The sequence below is a fragment of the Triticum aestivum genome, chromosome 1A (assembly GCF_018294505.1).
Source record: "Triticum aestivum cultivar Chinese Spring chromosome 1A, IWGSC CS RefSeq v2.1, whole genome shotgun sequence".
Taxonomy (NCBI): Eukaryota; Viridiplantae; Streptophyta; class Magnoliopsida; order Poales; family Poaceae; genus Triticum; species Triticum aestivum.
Genome location: NC_057794.1, coordinates 139,270,919 through 139,295,049, shown reverse-complemented (window position 1 = coordinate 139,295,049; position 24,131 = coordinate 139,270,919).

Sequence of the window (24,131 nt, the reverse complement as noted above, 5' to 3'; positions counted from 1 at the left end):
TGATTAGTTTGAAATGAAATTCATTTATTATAGTGCAAATGAGTTAAGTCTGAAGGAACGTGTTCATTTTTTTAGTTACTTTAGGAGAAGGAAGCTTGTTGTTCTCAGTTGAATTTGAGTATAATGGCATATTCATAGGGCAAGGAGTTAACAGATCCTACCTTGGCACTACATATGCTACTTTTATTACTATCATGCAGAAACATGGTCACTGCCAATGGTGAAGTATTGTTTGGATAAGTTGGATTACTCCCATGGTTTTCCTGATCTGGAAGTCTACGGGTGCTTACCAGGCAAGGACATTGTAGATAGTCTTGTTTATGTGGATACTAAAGAGGTGATTGCTGCTATGGTCAATGCAAGCAAAGAATCCAAGACTCTTTTGTTGATAGTGGATGAGGAGAATAAGATCAGAACATTATATGATGATGTGATCATTGATGGTCCCCCTCTACCAAGGGTAATTACTCCAAGGAAATTTCCAAGGTGTGGTGAAGGAGGATAGGAAGAAGAGCATGGAGAGGGAAGAGAGGAAGCCGAGCATGGAGAGGAAAGAGAGGAAGTTGAGCATGGAGAGGATAGAAAGGAAGGAGAGGACATAGCAGATGCGGAGCAAGGAGAGGAAACTGATTCAAATTTTGATGAGAGTGATTATGATGTGGAAGATATGGATGATGATCTATTCCTTAAGAATGTAGATACAGAAGTTGGTGAAAACAATGAGCAGGAAGGATACATACCAAAGGATGATCCTTTGGATAATGATGATCTGAACCTATCCAAAGCTGAACTTGAGAAACTACAGTACACATTTAGGGCTTACAATCCAGAAGTGGACATGAACAATCCAGTCTTCAGGGTAGGGCTTGTGTTTGGTGAAATGAAAGAGCTCAGGATGGCACTGGATGCATACACTAACAGAGTTAAAATTTTCAAACCAAGAAATCAGAGTGAGAGGCTTAATGCAGTGTGTTCTCAGGGATGCCCTTGGCTACTTAAAGCTTCAAAGGACAATAGGACTAAAAACATTGTAATAAGGTAGTACAATGGCAATCACACATGCCAGAAACACTTTGATTCAAAGTGTCTCACTGTTAAGATTCTTACACAGAAATTCATTGATGACTTCAAAGACAACCAGGAAATGGACCTAACAACATTTGGAAATAAAGTGCAGAGAGAGTTGAAGTTGATACCCAACAAAATGAAACTAGGAAGAGCTAGAAAGGCAACACTTGATATCATCCATGGAGATGAAGCAAAGCCCTACAAGCAGCTATGGGATTATGGCCAAGAACTGAGAAGGTGCAACCCTGGAAGCAAATTTATTGTGAGAACTACCAAGGTGAAGGGGAAAGATGATGTGCTTCCAAAGGACCATTTATCATCACTCTATTGGTCATATGATGCTTGCAAGAGAGGGTATCTAAAGGGATGTAGTCCTATAATATTTGTGGATAGCTACCACTTGAAGAGTAGATACAAAGGATAGCTACTAACAGTAGTGGGCATAGACCCAAATGACTACATATTTCCCATTGCTATGGGTTTGGTGGAAGTGGGGTCTACTTATACATGGGAATGGTTCTTGATAACACTTAAGAATGATCTCAACATTGTTAACACATGCCCATATACTATCATGAGTGACAAACAAAAGGTAATGTATTTGTATTGTTCTACTTCATGTGTACTTGTAATGTTATTATGTTGGAATGGTTCTTGTAATTGTTTTTATTGCTCTAGTCAGTTTGTGCTCAACTAAGTTCATCAAGTAATTACTTAGCATTTTAGAGCTTATTTCTCTTCATTTATCAGTTGGATAGAAAAACTTGTCACATTTGCACAATAAAAAGATAGAAAACTTCAAATAACACTTTCCAAACTTGCCAAATTTTCAACATTACACATTTCTATTTCTTCATCATACAATCACAAAAAACTCCTGCTAAGAAATGCAACCACGGTATAAACCACAACACTAGCAAGAACCACAAATACAAGAAACAGATATAATTTTCCCCTAGTTTTCCTCTGTTCATCTAATTTATTGCTCTCTTTCTTCATCCTCTGAATCTCCTGTTCCTTCTCAAACAGAGCAAGCTGTAGCTTCTTGTTATCATCTGCAAGCTTTTGAATTACAAGCCTTGATCTCCATTGCCATTCATCATCCATCCAACTCAAATACCCACGGGAGTTCAAACCCTGTCCATTTCAATTGTAGAAACACATTCAATCAAAAACATGTTCAGACAGTGCAATTCAGTGAAACAAAGAAACCAAATTGGATACCTCATATGGACAGCTTAGAAAACGTCATCTTGCATCAAATCCTTCATTGCACACTCTAACAACTAGCATCAGTTTGCAGCCACATTCAGCCGTATGATCTTGGCAAATTTCATATGCACTGTTCTCCCCCGCCCTACAAATCGCGCATGCAATCAGAAACAACAACCTACAACAACAAAACTATGAAAGAACGCAGCTTCATGGATTTTTTCGAGCCAAAAGTAAGACAGGGCTCACTCTCCACTCGCCATCCATGTCATCGACGTTGACGCCGTTGTTCCTGCTGCTGCTGCCACCGGCGTGGTTGAGGCAACTATTTTGACCGCCTACCACTGTCGCACGACGAGATCTGGTTGTCATCCCCTCCATGTCGCATGAGAAGGGCGGCCACGGCGTTGCCTTCGCCGTCGGGCATAGTTGTCCACAGCTAGGGATTTGGAGAAGGGAATTGGGGATGGATAGAGGAGTGGGCTGCGGGTCAGTTTAAATTAAACTCGAGGGGTTATCTGCAAAAATGCCCATGACCAGTTGGCTGACCCAGGCGTGCGTGGCAGCCCATGTGTCCACTTTGCATGCAATTTGGACCTAAATGAGTCTGCATCCGAGTTGTTGTACCACTTTTATGGTTTTTTTGTTTATGTATGAATCCGTTACCGCAGCGGAAGTTATTGTCCCCCAGTTGTATTTAACTCCCATCAAATTGGGTCGAACCGGTCCGGATAATTGAAATCCCTTGGGCCGACCCAAAATCGTGGAACTCTCAGTTGGCACCACACATTTTGATAATTCTCCCACTCTTTCATACCATAGCCCGCCCTCTCCATCCAGGACACCCCTCCACTTGTTCGGGGCTGTTCCGTCGTTCACGGCCGTCACGATGGATCCATCGGAGCCCATCAGGAGGTCCATTGTCCCACCGAACAAGGAGAAGACCATCGCGGGGCCACGTCCAAGCAAAGACAAGAGTGACACATGAAGGAGAGGGCGAAGAAGAAGGCATGGACGACTGCTTCGGTCGGAGCTCCTCCTCCAAAGTGACCCTGGTGCCGTGTCGCCCTTGCTCGCCCAGTGCAAGGTGATGTACTACTTCGCCGCCCAAAAGTACAATCAGCATGCAACAATCATCGACTCCTTCACCTCCAGCCACCCTCCATCGTACATCATCGCCCTCATCATGGACTACATGCTCACCGAGTTGCCAACACTCATCCGGTCGTGGTTTTCATTCGAGAGCCCTCGTTCGGCAGTACCCGGTCACTGTTTGATGGAATGTCTCTCCAAAGCTCGACAATGGCAGGTGATGAGGCGATGATGAACATGATCCACTATGGCGGTTACCAGGAAGACGACCAAGTCGATGACCACTACTTGTTGCAGGCAGAGCAAGTGACGCCAATGGACACCAGCAGCCGGCGGTGCCCGATGCAGACTGGAAGAAGGATGAATTGTTGTGTTCCGCATGGTCGGGCACAAGTGTTGATCCGTTTCAAGGTACAAATCAAAGGGGCACAACCACTATAGGAAAAGTCTTATAGGTGGCCTTTAATGAGTGGCGGGCACTGCCTGACACCGGCCACATCTATTTTGAAGAAGTTGAAGTGGTAAATAAAAATAAGTGCCCGCCATAGCTAAGCGCTCTTCAGTGGTGGGCATTTATTGCCACCCGCCACTCGTAATATCTTCTAGACTAGAGTTGTTTGCAAAACTCATCTGGGGGAGCAATAAACATGGCCCACCACAGCTATCAAGATCAGCAGTGGCAGGCATATATTTATGCCCGCCACAAGTTATCCTCCCCTGATGGCCAATGTTGGCAGGAAATAGTTGTGGCGGGTATCAATTTTTGCCCGCCACTTTTAGGTCAAACAATAGTGGCGGGCACTGGGTGACACCCTCCATAAGATATTTTCCCACACAAGCCACTTTCCACGGCACTTTGTAGTGGTGGGCCTTCTATGGCGCTCGCCACTGATTAGATCGCATAACTGTGGGGTGGGCTGATATTGTAGCTTCCCTCCCACAATTTCTTCTTCCTCCGCAAAAAGATCCTCTTCTTATCCCTCTTGCTCCGCTTACCATGATCATTCTAGCCACTCTATGTTGGGAAACATAGTTGATAGAGGCGAGGGTGTCCCGATGTTTCAATGAGATAGCTATTGTTTTCTATGGGAGTCGACCTTGACGATCCGACTATGAACATGCGAGATGTTGCGCCTTAGCAATCGCTAAACCAACTTCCGAGGGGTTATTGACCATGGCGGAGCATGATCAACCTGACCACGAGGGTCTATTTCCTGCAAGCAAGCGAAGAACAAGCAAGAAACTAAGATTACAATCTGGATATTGCGAATATAAGATGAAAGCTTTATTTGATCATTGTGGGGTTCTGTGACGTCTTTGTTGGTCATTGAACACAAACGAAGTACGCGAAGTTGCAGCTATGGCGAACTTTTAATCTAAACAAAAACAAAAGTCTAAACGATGCCCTAAGGGCTGTATATATGTAGGAAGAGGGGGGAATTTCGTGGCCCTTGGAGGAGGGGTCCGAAACCAACCCTAACTCTTGTTTCCCCACACATACGGACTCAAAAAACAGCCTATACTCAAGTATTTCGAAATTACATGGGCCTGGCCCAATAATAAGGTGATGCAGCACCTAGAATAGCCTCTGGACGAAATTTATGAAGTCGCATCTTATATATTTCATCCAAGGCTTCATGCACTCCTTATGGTGGCTTCAAAGTCCTGAAATCATCACTTGTAACTCCATTCTTGTTCCCCTTGCGCATGCCATCATCTCCATGCTTGAACTTGCTCCAAGGTTTATCTTTCTTGTCCAAGCTAGGCCCTTCATTTGTAAGCAAAACAAATGTATCCAATTTAGGCAGCATCATATTCTCATGACAATTAGAATTGTTACCAAGAAATGAAAGTACCTGGTAATTCAATTGGCGTGCGCGAGCTCTAGTAATTGGTCCAGTATGATGCATAATGGGTTGGGACCACGATCATTATCATCACCGAATTACAATGGAAGAAGAACGTGTCGGTGTAGGTTGCACTTGTAGTCCCTCAAACCATCGATGGACGATCCCTCGTACCTACTGCCCATGAACAGTCCCTTGAACCAAATATGGAAAGCACAACCTCTCTACTTGGTTGCAAGCATGCAACCTTCACGATTTGGCAGCGCTTCGCTGTCCAGAGCTAATCATCGCCAGAGAATTAGAGGGAAGAAATTAGAACCACGCTGGGCTTCTAATTATGAGGAAAGTAGGATTAACCAAGCTCTAATTAGTCAACTAGGACCAACTAGAACAAGAACTAGAAGAACTAGAGGAGGCTCCAAAACTTGTATCTCCAAAGGGTGGAAATCCTCTAGTATTTACAGGTTGGAGGGGAGAGGAGGGGCGCCACAAGGGGAGGGAAAGTCCATCACCTTTGGCCAGCCAAGGGAGGAGGAGTTGGACTCCTTCCCCACTCCAATTCGGCCCCCTTCCTTAGGGAAGGGAGGCACTTCCCACTTGGGCCTTTTTGGCCCAAGTTGTCTTCCACCTCTTGGCCTTTTTAGGCCCGTTTATATTTAAATTAAATATAAAATGTTCTAAATACTTCTACACCATTATATTTTTTTAACTTTTCTGGAAAAAAATTCCACCTATATATAATTTATCGATAATACCTGGTATTACCGAATACTCACTGAAACCCTTCCGATGACCCCGAAATGCTTCCGGATTCTCTCAGAACTATTCTGAATATTCATGAAAGAATTTCACAAATATATTATCATGAATCCCATCCTACTAACACTCAGAAGATCGTGATTGCCTTAATCTTGTGACCCCATAGGTTCGGTAACTCACAGACATGGATGAAACTGTTCGTTCAATGACCGATAGTGAGACCGTGGATGTCCACATTGGTCCCTGTGAGTACACGAATGATATTTGAGTGAACCTTTGGCTATCTTGTGATGTTCCTTTTTCTTCGCAATACTTCACAAAAACCGGTATGCATCGGTATCTTCCTGAGTCATCACCATGCTCACTATACCAAAATCCTTGTTACGGGTTTTGTTCTTCTTTCTCGTTATTGTGTTCCAGCATCCCCGTGAGGAAGTCACGTGTTTCTAGCCATACGATGATTGATGTCGTCACACTGAGAGGGCCCTATGAATATCTCTCCATCGACAGAGGAGCAAATCCCACTCTCGAGCTATCCGGTCACTTGTCAAACTTTTCGATGAACATGTAAGTTGTCGTTATGATCACCGTGTTACACGTGATGTTTGAGCAACCCCAAAGCCCATCGTATGATAAGAAGTGACCACGATACTCTCATGGTCTAAGGAGAAATATCACACATTAACACTTCGTGTTATTACAACTGAGTGCAGACGATATTAACGCAATTCATAACAAACAAGATTGGGTCAATTCAATACGACTGTTTTTCCAACGTCAAAATCTCAATGTTGTTTTAAGACTATCGTTACACTTAAAGATATCCTAAGATCTGGAAAATGTTATCACCAAGAACACTTGAGCTAGTCTTAGAGGTGAGACTAGGAACCTTTTATTTACTGTTTATCATTCCACATGTGCATGAGTTTTCCACTGAATCGCATATTCCAAGATCATAGCAGTTATAACATAGAATATAAACTCTTAACTATGAATATGGAAATATAATAATACAATTATTATTGACTCTATGGCATATTTCCAATAGTCTCCCACTTGCACTAGAGTCAATAATCTAGTTAGCACTTTCAACTTTTACACCAATGGCAATCGGGTGTTAGTCCATGCTTTGCTTGTGGTATATATTCGTCATATTGAATTTGACAACTTCATATCCGTGTGTATCATTTGCATTTGAATGCATCCCTCATGCTTTCACATAAATTCATAATTTTGTGAAACAAGCTTTGTATATATTGAATCACCAGTAAGACCTTTGATTCTTTAGACTGAGCTATAGAACCACTATATGAGAACAACGTTCTATTTGTACAATCATCTAGAAACCATACCAAATTCATAAGTGAATCTCTGATTCATCACCCTCTATTGTTTCTTCTAAAGTGACAATATACTTAGCTTTCTATTATAGAATTCACCATAATAACTTGCTTGGACCAATTCCAATTTACTGTGCCACCATAAATCATTTAATTTAAATAGAAATTTTCTTGGAGCACTAATTGAACTACATACATCAAACATGTACTGATGTCACTCCGTATAGCAATCTCTTCATTCTTTTAGTATGCAAGAAAAATATCATTAATACTTAATGATATTTTCACTGTTGTCCTATGATCAACAATTTGACCATTCTAGTAACATTACTCACAACTTACTTGGAGTACTTAGACATATCTGGTTATTTACATATCATGGAATTAACACAAGTGTGATTGAAATCATGTATTTCACTCATCAGTATTTCAAGATATTGATTCTTGCTAAGACACTGGTACAACGAGGTGGTGTACAAACGGTTTTTAACCCCTTTCCGCGAAGGAAATTTGAGTCGTCGCCAAGTGAGTGTGGGTGATAGGGGGGTTCTTCCCACACGACCCAGAAACCGTTGGGGATAGACCCTGCAATCACACACGCTGGGCAAAATGAGGTCGTGTGTGATGGTCGAGCGATCAAATACGATTATAGGTATAGTTGTGTTCAAAAAATATAATTATACATGCCCAATCATTTCCGGTCGTAAGTACATCCCACACAGTCAGTCCCAGACAAACATTTTCGTACGTATATACATTCCACACAGTCAATCCGCCAGTGAATATGTTTCCATTCGTATGTACATCCCACATAGTCAAACGAAGAAGTATGTTTCCGTTCCTATGTACATCCCACACAGTCAATCCAGGGAAAACGTTTCCGTTCATACGTACATGACACAAAATTTTACCCATTAAATCGTTTGTGATAGCGTTGCCATTGCAGACGATATTAACAATTTTACCATTTGCGTTATTGAATACATCACACATGGTGCGTGGAAGAAACTATGTGACAAGGCTGTCCATCGCACACACTTTTATGTGGTAAACATTTGCGCATGGTGGCATAACGCAAACAGTTTGAAGACAAAGTCGTGTGTGATTGTTCATTGATCCAACATGTTTGCTTGATAGAAACTGTGTGCATTGTCTGACGTCATCGCCCATGGTGTTTTCTCAATAACCATTTGCAATAGAAAAAACCCAATTAGCATGCTAATTGGCCTATTATTAGTAATACAATTATTAATCAAATTAAGATTTCATATTAAGCACATACTATATTTCATTTTTGTATTACGGAACTAGGATTTCATAATTGAAATACATCAGAGTACATATAGCTTCAGCACGCAGTTACACCATATAGGCATATAGATAGCTACCCCATTACACAACTGCACCAGCACCAAGTTTCACATGCAACATCTATAACCTTTGGAAATTAGCATCAGAGATGGTAGATAGACAAATGAATCTCATCTGGAAAACTGCTGAAGCGGAAGGCGAATATTGAGCCTTCATTGATGTTGAAGCTCCTTGCAACTTTAGGCCAGTGCATGTGGATGATTGACCATCCATCGTTCGTCCTCTTGAGGAAGACTTCAATATTGTACCGTGGGTGTTGTATGAATACATTCCTCGCCTCCTAACCATACATGTGGTTTGAGAGGTAATAATCAGTGAACTGCTTTGGAAAAGCCTGAAAACAAAGATATGCATACATATCTTCTCTAAATTCAGAAATGGTGCAAAGGAATAAAAAATACAAGGTATAATAGTTAGTACCATCCCGTGGTGCACTGATGTCTTCTTCATTTTGCAGACAAAGATCTTGTTGTTCCTCGTCGCTAGTTTCTTTATCCTAACAATCTTTCTTAGTTTCTTGACTTGGCTGATATTCATGGACAAGTCATTTCTCCATATGCAAAATGGGTCGAACAGTGGGTCAAAACCTCTAACAGCAGGACCTACATGTGCAAGACCAAATTGTTAAAAAATCTACATATTAGAATGGTTCTTGCTATTGCACAATAATGTGCTATTAGACAAGGACCATGCATGTGCACACCTCGATTGTAAACCTCTGTGCTTCCCATTGTTTCCCTACAACACATATAAGGTATATATGGATCAGGTTAAGTTAGGATGGCATACTATCAGTAAAATATGTTGATGCAAAAAAAACATTACAGATTCAGCAGATTAATTCGAGCCACAGGGAAAAGCCATTTATCGAAACCAAGCATGCTTAACAACTAGGAAATGCTGCAATTGTATATGTTTCTCATGTATTTAGTACAACCGAATTCAATTTATTCCTCACATGCATAACAATACAAAAATTGTACCCACAACAACTGAACATCGCATTACAGACTTGAACCAAACAGTTAACTAAACACCACAACAAATGAACCAAACATTAACTGAGCACCACATTACACAATATATAACATACTAGAAGATCAGACAGTTAAGCAAACCAAGCATGCTTGAAGACTTGGAAATATAGCAATTGCATTTGTTTCTCATGTATTTTGTACAGATAAAATCGATTTATTTCTCACATGGAAGATGATAATCCTCAAGTGCAAGGAATCATCATAGCAATTTCCAAAGGTGGAAGTGATAAGCATGGAGTGTCAAACCCACAAGGAGCTAAAGGTAAGATCAATATTCTCTCAAGTCCTATCTGCCACTGATACGACTCTACATACACCGAATGTTTGCTTCCAACTAGATACGAGAAATAAAACTACGTTGTGGGTATGAAGAGGATAACTTTGCATGATATCGGAGAACTAAAATATAAAAGTTGGTGATGTTAACATAAAGTTAGAATATATTATTAATAGAGAGTGTAGAATAATGATGGATCACTGTGCAGAATTATCCTAGGCAATTGTTAACAAGATCGGTAGTCGTCATTGCAATTTTATATGAGGGAGAGGCATAAGCTAACATACTTTCTCTTCTTGGATCATATGCACTTATGATTGGAACTCTAGCAAGCATCTGCAACTACTGAAGATCATTAAGGTAAAACCCAACCATATAATTGAAGTATCAAGTCCCCTTTATCCCATACGCAACAACCCCCTTACTCGGGTTTAAGCTTCTGTCACTCTAGCAACCCACTATAAGCGAATCATGAACGTATTGCAACACCCTACAGCGGGAATCCTTCATGTGTGCGCGGCACGGAAGGCACCATAGGATAGCACCAAAAAAACATACAACTCAAACCAATCTATATCATCAATCAACCCAAAGGACAATGGAAAACTACTCATAACATCATAGGATGGCAACACATCATTGGATCATAATATGCAGCATAGAGCACCATTTTCAAGTAGGGGATTACAAAGGGGTGCGGGAGAGTGGACCATGTAAAAGAGATGAGGATGGTGATGTTGATGAAGATGATCACCACGACGATGGTTCCCTCAATGGCACTCCAGCGCCACCTAGAGAGAGGGGGAAAGGTTCTCCCTCTGGTCTTTGGCCTCCATGGCGATGGTGACCCCTCCGGCTTCCTCCTCCATGGCCTTCGGTGATGTTGGCCCCCTCTGGCAGGTTGCCAAAGAGGGCCTAGATTGGTTTTTCGTGGCTACAGAGGCTTACGATGGCGGAACTCCCGATCTCTCTTTGATCTAGGGTTTTTAGGATTTATAGGAGGTGTTGGTGTCGGGGGCAAGTCAGGGGTCCCCAGGAGGCGATGACAAGGACGGAGGGCACACCCTAGGGGGGCACCCCCACCCTTTTGGTGGCCTCGGGACTCCTCTTTGGTATATTTTTCTTCCAGTATTTTTTATATTTTCCGAAAATATTCTCTGTTAATTTTCAGCTTGTTCCGAGAACTTTTATGTCTGCACAAAACAACACCACAGTAGTTCTGCTAAAACAACGTTAGTCTGGGTTAGTTCTAATCAAATCATACCAAAATCATATGGAATTATTGTAAACATGGCATGAATACTTCATAAATTATAGATACGTCGGAGACGTATCAGCATCCCAAACTTAATTCCTTCTCGTCCTCAAGTAGGTAAATGATAAAAGGAATAATTTATGAAGTGTGAATGCTATCAAGTGCACAAGTTTGATCGATGAAAGTGCCAAGCACTTTTTCTAGCATTATTCTTCATCATAAACAGTAGCTCATCTCATAAAACTTCTCATGATCAAGTAACAAACTATTCAAAAATTAAGGTATAGACCATAAACTTTCTTGAAAACTAACAAACCATGTTCTCAGTCATCAAACAATTGCAATTCATCTTATTTCCATGAAGGGTCTATGTAAGAGCTTTGATTTAGAAAATTCCACATACTCAACTATCATTTAGACTTACACAATTGCTAACACTCACGTAATATTTATGGGTTCAAAGTTTCAATTGGACACAGAGAAAGATATGGGCTTATAGTTTTGCCTCCCAACCTTTTACCTCAAGGGTAATGTCAACAATAATAATTTATGATAACCTACATCTGAGTGGATATATATATATCCAGATCTCTCCAACACATACTGCTTTCCAAAAGAAAAAGTGTAAAAAGGAAAGGTGATGATCACCATGACTCTTGTATAAGGGTAGAAGATAAAAGTAAAAGATAGGCCCTTCACAGAGAGAAGTAGAGGTTGTCATGTGCTTTTATGGTTGGATGCACAATAATGCAAAAGAATGTCACTTTATATTACCGCTTGTGATAAAGACCTTTATTATGCAGTCTGTCGCTTTTATTTCTTCCATATCACAAGTTTGTATAGAGCTTATTTTCTTCACACTAATAGATCATACATATTTAGATAGCAATTTTTATTGCTTGCATCGGTGACAACTTACTTGAAGGATCTTACTCAATCCATAGGTAGGTATGGTGGACTCTCATGGCAAAACTGGGTTTAGAGATGTTTGGAAGCACAAGTAGTATCTCTACTTGGTGCAAAAAATTTGGCTAGCATGAGAGGGAAAGGCAAGCTCAACATGTTGGATGATCCATGACAATATAACTTTTATTCGGATATAAGAAGACATAACCCATTATGTTGTCATCCTTGTCCAACATCAACTTTTTAGCATGTCATATTTTAATGAGTGCTCACAATTACAAAAGATGTCCAAGATAGTATATTTATATGTGAAATCTCTCTTCCTTCAATATTCTTTCATGAATTGTTCAAATGACCAATGTTGAGTTTGCTAACTTTCAATAAATTTTACCACCTATACTTATTATAAGTGAAGTCATTACTCCCCATGGGATAAGAATATGAAGCATATATAATTTCAGATCTATGATATTCAATTCATTCAACCATTTAATCATAAGATATAAGTGAAGCACGCGAGTAAATGACAAACTACTCCAAAAGATATAAGTGAAGAACAATGAGTAGCCAAATAATTGACTAGCCATGGGAGGACTCTCTCTCTCATTCAAGGTTTCAGATCCAATGATTTTATTCAAACAGCAAGTCAAATGAAAATATGTTCCAAGTAAAACATATATCATGTGACAAATAAAAATATAGCTCCGAGTAAGGTATACCGATGGTTTTGAAGACGAAAGAGGGGATGCCATCCGGGGCATCCCCAAGCTTAGGAGCTTGAGTCTTCCTTGAATATTACCTTGGGGTGCCTTGGCCATCCCCAAGCTTAGGGTCTTTGCACTCATTCTCCTTGTATCGATATCTCACTCAAAACTTGAAAACTTCAATCACACAAAACTTAACGGAACTTCGTGAGATGGGCTACTATGATAAAGAGTAAATCATTCACTTTGGTAGTATCAAAGAAAAGATTCATAATTGTTCTCAAACAATGCATACTGTACCATATCATTTCCACAATTTATATTGAGCAATATAAGCCATAGAAACTAGAAAATAAGCAAAGTATGCATTGAAAACAGAATCTGCCAGAAACAGAACTGTCTGTAATGATCTGTACAACAACCATACTTATGCTACTCCAAAAATTCTGAAAAATTAGGACAACTTAATAAATTTGTTTATTAATCTTATGCAAAAATAATCAGTATGTTATCATGCTTATATTAAAAATAAGAATTGTTTTCCTGAGTGCAAAAGTTTCTGTTTTTCCAGCAAGATTAAATCAACTATCACCGTAAGCCGTCCCAAAGGTCTTACTTGGCACTTTATTGAAACTAAAGCTATAAAACATGATTACTACAGTAGCTTAATCATGTGAACACACAAAAATGGTAAGGATAAATATTGGGTTGTCACCCAACAAGCGCTTTTCTTTAATGCCTTTACAACTAGGCACGATGATTTCAATGATGCACACATAAAAGATAAGAATTGAAACATAATGGGAGCATCATGAAGAATATGACTAGCACATTTAAGTCTAACACACTTCCTATGCATAGGGATTTTGCGAGAAAACAACTTATGGGAACAAGAATCACCTAGCATAGGAAGACAAAACAAGCATAACTTCAAGATTTTCAACACATAGAGAGGAAACTTGATATTATTGCAACTCCTACAAGAATATATTCCTCCCTCACAATAATTTTCAGTAGCATCATGAATGAATTCAACAATGTAGCTATCACACAAAAGCATTCTTTTCATGATCCACAAGCATAGAAATTTTACCACTCTCCACATAAGCAAATTTATTCCCATGAATAGTAGTGGGAGCAAACTCAACAAAATAACTATCATGCGAGGCATAATCCAATTGAAAATTAAAATCAAGATGACAAGTTTATGGTTATCATTATTATTTATAGCATACGTATCATCACAATAATCATCATAGATAGCAACTTTGTTCTCATAAACAATTGGAACCTCTTCCGAAATAGTGGAATCATCATTAAATAAAGTCATGACCTCTCCAAATCCACTTTCATAAATAATATAAGATTCATCACCCTCCAAAATAGTGGATCATTACCTAGAGTTGACACTCTTCCAAACCCACTTTCAATGATAATTTTATTCATACTCTAAAGGATATAAGTGATGTTCATATAGCATCCTACAAATAATATATATTTATCAATTATCCAAGCTCAAAATATATAAGTGAAGAACACGAAGCATTCTATAAAGCCATACTCAAAAGATTTAAGTGAATCACAAAGAGCATTCTAAAAATACATACTCAAAAGATTTAAGTGAAGCACAAAGGGAATTCTACAAAGGCATATGCAAAAGATTTAAGTGAGGCACAAAGAGCATGTCGATGCCATGTACCTAGGGTAGGGTCATAGGACTAACTTGGACACCCTACCCAAGGACACGGCCCTAGAGTCAAGAGCATTCAAAGTACAATAGAAGGTACCGACTGAAATCACCTTGGAGTGCAGTCCACTCGACCAGCTATCCCACTCGGATACCCCAATTCCACTCGACCGTGATATAGTCATTCAAACCACACCAAGAAACACTTGGAGTACAGAAGATCTAAAGCCACCCCAGGATGGCAATGGACAGGTGTTCACTCCGTAGTCTTAAAGATCATTTATAGTCCTTTATAGCTACTGTTACCAGTAATGCCTTGTCTTAATGTACATTGAACCCTATGTAACTGAGGGCTGGAGAGGTCTGGCGCACTCTATATAAGCCACCCCCTCCTCAGGCACAAGGGTTCGCACCCCCTGTAACTTTCACGCATATCCAGTCGACCAAGCCTCCGGGCACCGAGACGTAGGGCTATTACTTCCTTCAAGAAGGGCTTGAACTCGTAAATTTTGCGTGCACAACCTCGTCGTAGCTAGGACCTTGCCTCCTCCTACATACCCCATGTTCTTACTGTCAGACTTGCTCCCACGACAGTTGGCGCCCATCGTGGGATAGGTGTCTTCGCAATTTCCGATGAGGTTGCAGTTTTTCCGATCTCCATCAACATGGTTTCTGGCAGTGGTTTGGCTTTGGGGCACGACATCCATCTTGGTGTGCTCGTTTTCATCACCGACCACTCCGCCTGGCTCCAGGAGGACCCACTCGACGTCGAGGCCCTTCCTGTCCGCTGGGCGGCGCACTTTCGTGCGAGTGCTTGCGGTGTCCTCCTGTGGCAGCCGTCGACCCAGTATCAGTCGACTCCCGCGTCATCCACTCTCCACACCGTACACCGCCTCAAGCGATCTGGCCAGTCGCAGCTCCAGTGGTGGGGAGGCATGCGGTGGCTCGATAGACAGCCACCCCTCAAGTCGCGGCAATCGAGCCCGACGAACCTCTCTACGGAACATTTGACCTGTCGACTGGTTCCATGGAGACTCTTTCCGAGTGTGGAAGCAGCGACCCTGCGGTGGAAGTCCTCATGGTCGACACACCACGCAGCCCACCTGGGTTCCATCGTGGTGGCGGGCGATGGCGGCGGCCTATCGCATGGTCATGACGAATATCATCCTGAAGCCCTCACTTCGGAGCAGAGGGACGATCTGCATCGTCACAACATGGAGGCACTCCACACCCCCATCATTGGGGAGACCTTCGAGGCTCGGGCCTTGGAGACTGCGCGTCTAGCCACCTTGGCTGAGCATGCACGACTGGAGAATCTCCAACATTCACTCGATGAGCGCGCCGTCGTCAGATCCTCAAATCCAGTCGACGACATCGACAACTGTTTCCGCCTGAACCTCAGGTATATCGTATGCCAATCTAGAATCTTGCAGCTGCAACTTGAATAGCAGAGTCAATTCAGCCGTCCCGTTCAAAAGCTGGTAGAGGTTTGCTGCAGATCCGCGCACTGCTCCGAGCGGCAGGTGAACAAAACTCGGCTGTTTCCTAGTCACGCAATAGGATCCATAGTAGATCTGTGGTTGCGGACATGGTTCAGTCAGCATGCAGCCCAAGCTCGCCCCCGCGGCGCGAGAATCGAGGGTATCGCCAAGAACAGTACCTGGATCAAGGCCACGAATAGTATAATCACCGGTACGCTCGCGATGACCACCGTCGGGTGCCTACACCCCCTCCGAGGGGTGGGTCATACGCGCCTCGACAGTATGATGACAGGCGCCCATATGGTGATGAGCGGAGAGTTCCAGTCGACCCCCGAGAGCCTGGTTTTGATGCGAGATCCCTTCTTGTACATGGCCTGGTCGACAGGGGCCGGGCTCATAGAGAAGGACAAGACAGAAACCATCCGAGTGGAAGCAGAGTGCATGTTTCTGGTCCAGAATGTTTCAGTAGAGCCATCCGTGCTGCAGAGACCCCTCCCAACTTTAGATTGGCGATGGGTGTGAGTAAGTTCACCGGTGAGTCGAAGCCCGACACTCTGCTGAAAGATTACCAAGTGGCAGTGCAGATTGGTCGAGGCAATGATGATGTAGCCATGAAGCACCTCCCCTTGATGCTCAAGGGTTCAACAAGGTCTTGGTTGAATCATTTTCCCCTGGAAGTATTCTCAGTTGGGAAGAATTGGCCCGAGTGTTTATCAAAACATTTGAGGGCACTTGCAAGCGGCCTGCCGGACTGACTGAATTACAACATCGTGTTCAGAAGCAGAATGAGACTTTGAGAGACTTCATCCAGAGATAGACTACTCTTCATCATACTATAGAAAATGTATCATAGCACCAAGCAGTTTGCGCATTCAAAGAGAGCGTTCGGTACAGAGAGATCAACCTGAAATTCTGTCGGTCAGGTGATATGTCCCTGGCCCGAATGATGGAAATAGCCACTCGGTACACCAACGGCGAAGAGGAAGACCGACTCCGCTGTGGCATGACCAAACCAGTCGCCCAAGACATCGGAGGAGGAAATTCCAGCTGGAAGCAGAAGCGCAAGGCTGAAACTGCTGGTCCTGCTGAAGTTGCGGCTTTGAATCAAGGGAAGTTCAAGGGGAAGCCTAAAGGGCCATGGATCCCCCAAAAAGTGAAAGATCAGGCAAGAAATGATGTTCTTGATTTGCCGTGCCACATACACCCCAAAACAATGTAGAGGTTAACTTGATTCTGCCCAAGCATACCGCTCGGCAGTGTTGACTTCTGATTCAGAGTTTCTGAGAAGGTCAGCCTAGTGAGAAGGAAAAAGAGTCTGATAAGGATGAGGATAAAGAGGAAGATGAGGGTTACCCCAATGTCAATACAACTTTGGTGATTTTTGCTGACATCAAGAGAAAAAGTCGACTGAAAGGCTTTTGCGCGTTGACTCAAAAGGAAAACCTGTCAAAGAATATCTCTGTTGGTCTGCCATGGAGAAGAGGAAAGCAATTGGTGAAGAGGTGGCTCGACTCCTAGCAGCTAAGTTCATTCGCGAGATATACCACTCCGAGTGGCTCACCAATGTTGTCATGGTCCCCAAGAAAGATGATTCACTTCATATGTGTATTGATTTCAAGCACATCAATTGGGCCTGCCCGAAAGATCACTTCCCTCTCCCCCGCATCGACCAGATCATCGACTCAACTTCGGGGTGAGAGCGTTTGTCCTTTTTGGATGCGTATTCCGGGTACCATCAGATCCGACTGTATGGACCCAATGAAATAAAAACAGCCTTCATCACCCCATTTGGGTGCTTTTGTTATGTCAACACCCTTCGGTCTTAAGAATGCTGGCGCCACATTCATGCGCATGATTCAGAAGTGCCTGCTCACTCAAATCAGTCGGAATGTGGAAGCATACATGGATGATATCATGGTCAAGTCACGTAAAGGTTCTGACCTGTTGACTGACCTTGCCGAAACATTCACCAACTTAAGAAGATTTGACATCAAGCTCAATCCGTCAAAATTCACATTTGGAGTCCCAGGCGGAAAGTTACTCGGTTTTATTATTTCCGAACAAGGAATCGATGCAAAACCAGAGAAGATTGGAGCAATTCTCCAAATGAAACGTCTTGTGCGTGTGCATGATGTTCAGAAGCTTACTAGTTGTTTGGCTGCACTAAGTCAATTCATCTCGTGCCTCGGTGAAAAGGCATTGCCTCTTTACCGACTGATGAAGAAGTCTGACAAGTTCGAATGGACTCCTGAAGCCGAAGCAGCATTTGTAGAGCTCAAAGCCTTGCTTTCCACCCAGCCGGTGCTTGCTACCCCAGTCAGCAAAGAGCCTCTACTGTTGTATATTGCAGCCACAGGTCAAGTTGTCAGCACAATGCTCACAGTCGAGCGGGAAGAAGAAGGCAAAGCGTATAAAGTTCAACGCCTAGTGTACTATATCTCTCAAGTCTTGACCCCGTCCAAGCAACAGTATCCGCACTATCAGAAGCTTGTCTACGGGATTTATCTGACCATGAAGAAAGTTGCACATTACTTCACAGACCACTTGATTTCAGTCATCAGCGACGCTCCATTATCAGAAATCTTGAACAGTCAAGATGCAACCAGTCGAGTGGCCAAGTGGGCGATTGAACTCCTCCCTTTGGATATCAAGTTTGAGGCAAAAAGGCAATCAAGTCTCAGGCAATAGCAGATTTCCTGGCCAAATGGATAGAACAGTAGAAATTGACTCAGATTCACTCGGAACATTGGACTATGTTCTTTGATGGATCCAAAATGTTGAATGGCTCTAGCGCTAGAGTGGTCTTGGTATCACCAAGAGGTGACAAGCTTAGTTATGTCCTCCAGATTCACTTCGATTCTTCAAACAATGAAGCTGAGTATGAAGCAATTCTGTATGGGTTGCGTATGGCCATCTCACTCAGCGTCCGTCGCTTGATGATCTACGGCGACTCAGACTTGGTGGTCAATCAAGTGATGAAGGAGTGGGATATCAGGCGCCCTGCTATGATTGGGTACTGCAATGTAGTGAGAAAACTAGATAAGAAGTTTGAGGGGTTAGAGCTCCACCACATACCCGAATCAAGAATCAAGCGGCTGACGATCTGGCAAAGTTGGGTTCCACTCGGAAACCAATTCCCAGTGATGTGTTCTTAGAACATCTTCATACCCCATCAGTCCAACAAGACCCCTTTACAGAGGAACCCCCGCTACCGATAATTTCAACCAATCCGACTAAGATTGAAGTTCCAGTAGTAGTCGACTTTGTCAGATTTCGGGTTCCGGCAAAACCCTTGAGGTTCGAACACTGGGGTGCGCACGAAGATATCTCCCCCTCGAGCTCTCGCCCTCACCACAATCTCAAGTGTTAGCGCGCGTCGAACTCGCAGAACAAAAGGACACAAGATTTATACTGGTTCGGGCCACTATTGCAGTGTAATACCCTACTCTAGTGTGGTGTGGTGGATTGCCTCGTGGGCTGAGGATGAACAATTACAAGGGGAAGAACAACCTCCCGAGGAGAAGTGTTCTTGTGCTTGGCGGGCTTGTGTGGTGTCTGTGGTCTGAATGATCCTCTCTCTCCTTTCTCTCTCTCTCTCTCCCCTCTTTCTTCCTCTTTAAGGTGGTGGCTAGTCCTATTTATAGAGGCCCTGGTCCTATTCCCAAATATTGAGCGGGAAGGGATCCCACAACGGCCAAGTTTGAAGAGGGACAACTAGTACAAGTTATCTTGACAAAAGTAGTCTTCACCTGCCAAAGGCTCTGGTGATGACGTCGTCTTGGGCTCCATGGTGACCTCCATCCTGCCGTCTTGCTGGTCTTGGTCTTGTTGCACCGATATGGAAACCTTTGCTTGATGCCTCGGGACTCCGTGCCTAAGCTTGCATCTTTAGCACCAAAGAGGAAATGAGGACACTTCGCGCGCTGGCGCCCGCCTGGTGCCCGCCTGGCCTTGGTCGTCATGGCTTACGTCATGGAGACCTTGCGAGGTCCTCCTTGCCTTGATCTCTCCACCCCTCGCGAGCCAGCCTAGTGAGGCGACTCCCGAGGTGGTCTTGCATCATCCACCTCGTGAGGCTTGGCCCCTCGCGAGGGTCTTGGGTGCTTGCTGGTGAAGATAGGCCGCACAGGGCCACTGGTGGAGCCACGCCGTGGGCCACAGACAGGCTAGTCTGGGGACCCCCGTTCCCAAAACATCGACAGTACCCCCTGGGCCCAAGGCGCGCTCGGGCTTGCTTCGAGGCGAAGCCAAGGGGCAAGTGCGGAGCGCCGCGGGCCCTAACAGCCTGTGGCTTTGGATGACGCGTGGCGACCGATGGGAGGTGGGCGGCCCCACTTCCCCATGCAGCCTTGATATCCGCCTAGCTAGGCGGCTATCGTGATTTACAATGTTATCCCTCATTGCTTGGAGACACGTCCCTCCTAGTCTCCTACCCTTCCGAATCAGTAACCTCCTTTTCCAATCTGTCCCAAGCTCGGCCATCCTTGTCGCCATGGCGCCCCGGCGAATGGAGAAAGGAAAGGAGAAGGCTCAGTCCTTAGCTGGGCCACCCCCGGCCATTGAACCCGTTGTGGGACGGTCATTGGTGCTCAACCAGGAGGCCATGGACAAGGTCCACCCAGCTCTCGCCCCCGCCTTCAATGAATGGGGGGAGACGGTGGCCTGGCCCACGTCCTACGCCTCCGCCGACAGGACAACCACTGAGGTCCAATTATTCATTGACGCCCTGTGGGCTGGCGTGATTCCTCCCTTCTCCGCCTTCTTCAACGCTGTGCTCTCCCACAATCAGATCCATATGTTGCACCTGGATCCCCAATCAGTCGCCCTTCTTGCTGTCTTCGCCTTCATCTGCGAGGCCATGGTAGGCATTGCTCCTTCCGTGGCCTTACTACGCCATTTCTTCTCGTTGCACCCGACTGATCCTTGGCAAAGCTCGGGATGCTTGAGCTTCCAGGCCGTGGGTGCGATGGCCGGCTCGGGAACCGACTTTGAGCTCCCACCATCCACAAGCGGGTTTCGGACACGATGGGTGTACGCGGATGTTGGCATGCTCAGCCCCCTGCTCTCGTCGCCATCGGCACCCGCCGTTCCCAGCTCCGGCTGGGGCCACAAGAAGCTCGCGGACTCCCACCTCATCTTCATCTGGCTCTGGTTGAAGAGGCTGAAGGATCTCGGCGTGACTGCACCCATGGTGGTGAAGGAGTTCCTCCGACGCCGCGTTGCCCCACTCCAACGCCATTCCGAACCGATGTGGGCCTTGTCCAGCGGCCAGGATCGCATGAGGCTTCATGAAGCGGGGCTTCTGCTCGAAGCACGAAGAACGGTGCTCGAGGTCTTGATGGGCGACCCCTCGCCAGCCGACATGCCGCAGGAGGGCTGTCTCTTGTACTGCTGCTCAAATAGGGTGGAGTTCGCGGGGCAGATACCCCCCTTCGATGAATGGCGGCCGCGCCCAGCTGGCCTTGAAGGGCCCCGTGAGAACCCTGTCTCCGTGGTTCCCCTCCCTGCTGCCAGCACCGAGCTTGCCCCAAGAGTGGATGCAGGGGACGAGTTCCACTGGAGGCCGAAGGCATGAGTGCTGAGGCGTCAGCACTGCTCGAGGCTCCCGAGGTGCTATCCTCGGGAGCCTGTGACTCTTTCCTGGGGGCGACAGCTGAGGGGGTGACGCAATCCGCTACTCCTGAGGTTGAAGCTCCTGAGGTCTTGGCGGGCCACCATGAGGCGGTGCCCGGGGGCTCTCCTCACCCCAGAACTCCCGATGCGTCTCCTCGGGAGCCTCACGAACTGTGCCCCCCGCTAGTTGCCACGTCCAACGCTTCGGCCGGCTCTGTCTGGACTTCGATGCGCTCCGCAAGAGGAAATGGTCTCCAAGGTGCAGAAGTGGCGCCGTCCGGCTGTTGAAGTATAGGAAGTATATCACCATAGATGAGTGAGTACCTTATCTTTGTGATTTCTTGAGTGCTGCTTCTCCTCCTGACTGTGGCTCCTCAGGGTCCCTTTTGTTAGGGCCACGAAGTCTCCCGAGAAGCAACCTCCTCCTGCCTCGGATCCCCCACTGGCCTTGAGCATCCCAAGTCGGCGTGCCGCACCAGGCGCGAGGTCGGCGGGAGTGGCAAGCGTGCTAGCCTGGGGCCTCGAGCCCGCACCTTTTCTGTCTCTCCTTTGTGGCCTCGCCTGGGGTGCGGCAAGCGTGCCAAGGGCCCCCCCTTTAGTCGTGGGCGGTGGTTGGATGGCTTCGATACTGGCTTCTACTTTGAGCATTGGGCCATCACCCATCCAGGCCTCTGTCATGGCCTAGACGATGATTAGGGAGGCGCCAGCCCCCAGCCCCTACTGGGGGGAGCGAGCCGCTTAGGGCCCCTTCAGCGACCCCTACTGCGGGAGATGGGCCTGGTCGCACACTCAAGCTTGCGCGCGAGCGGAGCATCGTCCACCACGAGCTCTTTCAGAAGGCAATGAGCGTGATGAGCAGGCTCGGTGGAGAACTCGCGGATGTCGACACGCGCCTTGAAACCGAGGGCCTCTGGTTGGCGGAAGAGTGGCATCAACTGAAGGTAGGCATCAACTTCAGGCGCCTCCAGCGTGAGCATGCCAACGCGGAGGCCGAGGCATCCCTGGCAACCTCGCGCGAGGCCAGGGCCCGAGCCTTGGAGGAGGCCAGGGAGGCTGACCGTCGCTGCACGGTCTCCGAGGTGCGCAGGCGGGAGCTCCTGGTCCTAAACGCCTCTTTGGAGCAGCAGGTGGAGCCGCGCAGGGCCTCCCTAACATCGATGAAGGGGACGCCTACTGAGGAGGAAGAGACCCATAAGCGCGAGGAGACGCTGGCGCTGGAAGCCAAGGAGCGCAGCCTTGAGCTCGAGAGGTTGGAGACGAGGCAGCACCAAGTTGCCCAAGCGGAGGATGCCGCTAACGCGCGCGAGGTGAGGAACCAGGAGGAGGTCGACATCAGGGTGGCGGAGGCTCGTGCAGACCTCGACAGCAGGTATGGCATGAAGCTGGAGCTTGCGGGAGCTGAAGCTGATGGCCGAAGCTCCGTCTTGAGGTCGAGGTTGGCGAAGGCGGAGCAGCGCGAGAAAGCTGCCGCTGCCGCCCTGATCTCTGTGCTGGCTGAACTGGCCTCTGTCCGCACTGAACTGCTCCCACTCCAGCAGCGAGTCACCGTCGCCGTGTCCCTCGCACAGCAGAGTAGGGAGGAAGTGCTCCGTCAGCGAACGCTGGAACGCATGCACGCCCCCATGCTCCAAGGCCTCAGGACCAGAGCCAACGCGGCGCTAGGCGCCATCTACGACGAATATGCCCCTCATCCCCACTCAGACGATTACGCCAGCCATCTTCACTTTTTTACCGACGTGTTGACATGCCTGGAGAACCGATCCGAGAGGGCTCGCGAGTTTGTTGAAGAGAGGAGTCGTGGCCTGCTCGGGCGCGCGTTCTCCCGCGTCTTCAGTCACCTCCATAACATCAACCCCAACTTCGATTTTGGCGCCGCCATTGCCCCTGTACCCGGGGCCATCCGGGGCGACCTGGCATGCTGGGTGCAGGGCAATGTGGACGCTCTAGTCTAGGCCTTCGCCTCCGAGGATGATGCAGTGGTGGTCACGGCGGATGAAGGTGACGTGGTCGACAATGGTGAGGGCGGTGCCGGCAATGATGGTGGTGATGCCAGCGACGGCGACAATGATGCCAACGACGCATCTGAGGGTGACCTAGAGGATGCAGTGAGCGACATATCCGATTGAGCCCGTGCTTCCTCATCGTTGACCCTGCATGCGAAAGCTCGGGCACGACCCTCAAAGTTGTAAGAGCATTTTGAGAGGGGAAGCTCCTCATGTAAACAGATTACTGCTTCTATTCCCTAGGCCAAGCTGGAGATGTGTTTTCATGAGCCGGCCAGTCCCGCCGCGAGCTTACTGCTGCAGTTTACATTTGTCAGGGCCAGTTCCAAACCAGCTCGTAAGGTCGTGAGCTTCTGAGGGGCCTGCCAATCCGTTCGAGAGGGCCTCGCGAGAAGCAAGCGCCAGCCATAGAAGGATGTGCGCACAACGCGCGCACGCGCCACGCCCAGCCCCCGCTCGCGAGGGGGAGGCAACAGGCG